Source organism: Bombina bombina, chromosome 2 (assembly GCF_027579735.1).
Source record: "Bombina bombina isolate aBomBom1 chromosome 2, aBomBom1.pri, whole genome shotgun sequence".
Taxonomy (NCBI): domain Eukaryota; kingdom Metazoa; phylum Chordata; class Amphibia; order Anura; family Bombinatoridae; genus Bombina; species Bombina bombina.
The window spans coordinates 791455230-791461229 of NC_069500.1; positions in this window are offsets into that span (position 1 = coordinate 791455230).

Below are 6000 nucleotides of genomic sequence, written 5' to 3' on the forward strand. Positions count from 1 at the left end.
GATATGTTTTCAAAACATGTATACACAACATATAATGTGCTTTTTGTAAATTTAAAAATGATTTTTGCTCTGTAATAGTTAAAATACTCATGGTATTGTTTAGAACATTAGAAACATACCTGCAAAGTTTCCCCTTTGTTATACAGATTATTGCCATGGAACGTCTATTTATTGGCTATGTATATGATCACCATTATTAATAAAGAAAAAAAAACATAATAATTAACCTATATAAGATGGGGGTTTGTGGGTATATTGTATTTGTGTATACAGTAATAAAATCAAGTGTATATATTCAAATTAAAAATATTCCGTATCACGGGCACTCTGAAACTCTTCACATAATCATCCTCCGGGATGCTCTTGGTAGCATAAACAAATCAATCCCCAAATTTTAAGAGACTCTACAGTTAGCATTAATGATATTTAATCAATGTGACATTTTGGAGCGGTGCCCCTTCATCAGACATGTATAGACATGTAAGTATAAATACACACACACACACATACATATATATCTATATCTATATATATATATATATATATATATATATATATATATATATATATATATATATATATATATATATATATATATATATATATATATATATATATGTGCATGTTTATACAGGGTGTCCCAAGAAATGTATACACACCATTGGGTAGATTTAACAAATGGCGGGCAGACATGATTTGCTGTAGTGAATCATGTCTGCCCGACATCGATAAATGCAGACGATCATTGCACAAAAATGCCGCCCCCTGCACATTCGGGGCCAATCTGGGGTGTCAATCATGATTGCAGTCCACCACCTCAGAGGTGGCGAACGAGTTAAGGAGCAGCGGTCTTATGAGTGCTGAAGGCTCGCGCAGAATGAGCACCATACACTGCTTAAGAAATTGCCCCCTTTGAATGATTATAAATACAATGTTTATTGATATATATCTAGGTTTTATAATGCAAGTTAAAGAAGGCAATTGTAGATTCTTTTGAGTTATCGCAGGTGTTCGAACTGATGACCATTTCAGGTTTCTAGGCACTGCTGATAACAGATGGAATAGCAAACATCACAAATCATTTCATTGGGTGCATTCTCTTTCAGTTGCTGCTCTCAACTCATTGATTGTTGCAGGTCTTGTGATATAAACATTATCTTTGACATATCCCTATAAAAAAGTCCAGAGGTGGGGGGCGGAGCCGGCCGTCGAGAGTAATGGCCGCACACTAGTGTGAGCTCCGGGAGCCGATGCCCATATCTACATGAGGCGCAAAGCAGAATACCAGTAGCAGCCTTGTAGCCACTCGTAAACCGGTGTGGACCAGATACCGGACAAAATTAGGCGACACTAAAGACTCAGGAGACATAAATGCGCTGACTTCAATAGCGCTCAGCAATAGGGCGTAGCCAGCAGCGGCCATCTTTCTCCACACGGCTGTAAATTTTCAGCTGCGCATGAGGCTAAAGCAGCAGTAACAAGGGGTAATACCCGATTAAGGACTTTACCGGACAAAACACTGGCCAAAGGTAATTGCGGCAGTAGCCGATGGGGGCTAAAAAAAAAAAAAAAAAAAAAAAAAAAACAGCGCAAATGAAACTTCTGGGGACTCTTTAAAAAAAACACGTAGTGGGTACTATAACACGAGGGGCTAAGAACTAGAAATATTCACTAACCCAATTCACTTGCAGCCACATTGTGATGACACTGTTAAGTGTAAACTGGTGGATCACACTAATTAGGTTACAAACTACAGAGATGTAACAGACACTTCTTAACCTGATCACAGCCCACTCCGTGGGGGAGATTCTATAGTACCCACCAGCACTAGATGCTGAAAAGACCCTGCATAAAATACCCTTTACTCATCTACAGATTTATTGTAATTTTACTAAATCAACAGGCATCTATTATAGCGGAATAGAGATGTCACCAAAGAGAGCATCAAAATTAGGCAAAGACATTAAAAAACCTGCTGCTGCACACAGCTCGGTGAGCTCCTTTTTTAAAATGCCAGACACCCAACATTCTAGTTTGACAGCAGAACCATCACAACAACCCACAGTATCTGCATCAAGCAGTGAAGATAGTGACACAGACACTCCAGTTCAGCTTTCTAAAACGTTCCTGGCCACCATACCTTCTAAGAGTGACCTTGATAATATTGTGGTAAAAGTCAGAGAGTGTATCAAAGAAGAGATGGCCAGCTTGAGAAAAGATATCACAGAAGTGGGAAATCGGGTTGAAGCGCTGGAGGAAGATGTAGAATTTAGCCAATCTGAGATATCCACATTGCAAACTACCACGCAGACACACGACTTATTAATTATGCAGCTACAGGACAAACTAGAAGACCTGGAGAACAGGGAACGCCGCCAGAATCTACGTGTTAGAGGGATCCCAGAATCTGTCTTACCAAACACCATCCCTGAGTTCCTGAAAGGCCTTTTTGTGTCACTACTGGGCTCCACAACCGAGGTGGACATGGATATAGATAGAGCTCATAGAGCGCTCAGGCCTAAACCGGCAGATCAAGCACCACCACGCGATGTGGTCCTTAGACTTAAAAGCTATCAAACGAAGGAAGAAATACTTAAAGCGGCTAGACAGATTAAGGACATAACCTTCCAAAATTTCCACCTGCAAATATTTGCGGACCTAGCCCCCCGCACTTTACAGAGACGCAGGGAATTCCAACCGCTAACATCTATGCTCAGAGCCAAAGCTATTCCGTATAGATGGGGGTTCCCCTGCTTTCTCAACGTTTCCTATAAAGGAGTAAAACACATCTGCAAAACACCAGAGGAAATCTCAGAAATATGTGCAACAATGGGGCTGGACCCCCCACCCTCTGTGGCAACCAGTGGTAATCCTGAACACACCGGTCCAACGAACCCCACGAGACCACTGAAACCGCCTTGGCAAAAGCAAAGACCCAGGAAGACTGGGAAGGTGCAGGAGGTTCTAAATCCGGATAACACCTGAAGATCCAACTCTACAACTGGGTGAGGTAGTTTCACACTTTTCACAGAGGTAGACCAAGATGAACATTTGGCCCTCTCTTTTTCCTTATAGTCAGGAATGTTTAAGTTCCAAAAATGGTTTACTTGTTAAAGATCTAAAGGGAAAGAACTTATTGACTGCTACACCGCATAAGAATGTTTAGTTCTCTAAATGTTTATTAATATAAAATGGGATAGGCTATTCTTTCCCTATTGAGTGACATTTTATGTCATTTTACTTGTTTTTGTTTAGGTTTATATTGTTGTTTTGTTGTTTGTTTGTTGTTTCTTTCCACAGGATACAGAGACATGCTATAATGCTTAACATGAGGTTTATCCACACCATAACATTAATGAGAACACCTCTTTATCAACATGATAAGATCAGAATTATAAGGTTCCCTACTACATCTCCCCATATGTCAGCCCTGGGTATTAACTGAGCTATGACAAGCAGAAAACAGGTTAGATTCATGTCACAGAATGTTAGAGGGTTTAACAATCCCCATAAGAGGCGGGTGGCTTTTGCTGACATCACACATAGGCAAATTGATATATTATTTTTACAAGAAACCCACTACTTGAAAGAACAGGAACCTAAATTCTTCACAACCCTATATCCCACCCATTATCATAGTAGCCATCCAGATAAAAAAATCTCAGGGGTCAGTATCTTAATACACAAGTCATTACCATTTCATATGCAACAAGTAGAAAGGGACAATGAAGGGAGATATGTGGCCATACTGGGCCTGCTATATGGCAAACCAACCACGTTAGTCAATGTTTATGCCCCCAACACCCACCAGGCAACCTTTTTCCGCAATATTTTTAATAAAATTTTAGCTTTCCACAAAGGTTCATTAATTATAGGGGGCGACTTTAATACACCATTAAACCCACTATTAGATAGTTCAACAACTCAAACCCAATTATCGAAAAGAACGCTTAAATCTATTAGAGATGACCTACTGTTGCTAGGAGTACACGATCCATGGCGTATTCAAAACCCTACTAGTAAAAGTTTTACTTTTTATTCAGCATCTAAGCACTCCCATTCACGCATTGACTATATCCTCATAGACCACCTAACTATATCTTCAGTCACACATACTGATATCTCCCCCACTGCATGGTCAGACCATTCGGCTGTCATATGTACCACACAATGGACTTCCCTTCCTTTCAGGCCCTTCCAATGGCGTTTTGATGACGCCTTACTTAATGATGCTCCCACTTTTCAACAAATAAATGCAGCACTAACTGAATACTTTTCAAGCAACAATACACCGGACATTGCCCCAAATATTCTGTGGGAGGCCCATAAATGCTTTCTAAGGGGTGAGATAATAAAAATTAAGGCCACACAAAGAAAACATCTTAGAACACGCCATCAGGATCTCACCGACAAATTCCAGCGGCTTGATAGGTCCCATACACTGAACCCCCAAGATACATCACTGAAATCCCAAAGAGATCAAGCTAAAAGCAACCTTATGACATTCTTAGAACACACGGCACAAACACAAGCTTTAAAACTAAGACAGAAGTTTTTTGTGGAAGGTAATAGACCTGGCAAGCTACTGGCGAGAGCGCTTAAAACTAGACAAGCCACACACTTTATCGCCACATTACAAGATGAGAACAGAGACACCACAGTAGACTCTTACAAAATAGCTGAGATATTTAGAGGCTATTATGCGGCCCTTTATAATTTGGTCCCCAATAGAAATAAAGAGAACCATAGAGCACAATGTCTTGAGTACCTAGACCGGATAACTGTACCTACTATCCCATCTGACGACCTGGAGTCCCTCACCGCCCCAATCTCACTAGAGGAGATTAATACAGCAATACAGTCCTTGAAGGCAGGGAAGAGTCCGGGTCCTGATGGACTCACAAACTCCTATTACAAAAAGTTTAAACACCTGTTACTACCACATCTACTCTCTGTTTTTAATCAGATTGACCAAGAACCTAAACTTCCACATTCCATGCTTGAAGCTATAGTGACTGTCTTACCTAAACCAGGTAAAGATCCCACAATCCCCTCAAACTACCGTCCGATCTCACTTCTAAATGTAGATGTGAAGATCTACGCGAAGATCCTAGCCACCAGAATCAATAAATTCTTACCCCTGCTGATCCATCCAGACCAGGTGGGCTTTGTGCCGCAGAGAGAGGCAAAAGACAATACCGTAAAGGTACTTCAATTAATGCAATACGCTACTAATCACGACATACCCTCCATTCTACTTTCCACTGACGCTGAAAAAGCTTTTGACAGACTGGACTGGACCTTTCTGACTTTGACTTTAAAAAAATTCGGCTTCCCTGACAGTTTCATCTCCAGAATATTTGCCCTCTACTCTAACCCGACAGCCAAAATTAAAGTAAATGGGATCCTATCTACCTCATTTACTATATCAAATGGCGCCAGACAAGGCTGCCCATTATCCCCTCTGCTATTTGTCCTTTCAATGGAAATTCTAGCCACAAACCTACGACACAACCCTGATATTCACGGATTTAACATAAGTACCACCCACCATAAGCTTGCACTATACGCAGATGATTTACTGTTGAGTCTAACGCGCCCATTCATATCTCTCTCTGCGGTTCAGAGCTCCCTGGTGGAGTTTGGCAGATGCTCCAATTACTCGGTCAATCATACTAAGTCAGAAATCCTTCCTATTAACCTAAATAGCACAGATATTCAAAAACTTCAGTCCCATGTACCCTATCAGGTACAACAGACAGCTTTAAAATATTTAGGTATCCACCTTACCAGCGACAAACAAAAACTAATTGATCTGAATTATGAAACTTTAATAGCCAGTATCCACAAAGACACATCCTCATGGTTACACAAACAAATATCGTGGCTGGGCAGAATTGGAGTAACTAAAATGACCATTCTCCCAAAGATACTCTATCTATTTCAGACTCTCCCTATCCCACTCCCGGAAGCATATGTCTCTAGGCTTCAGACAGTACT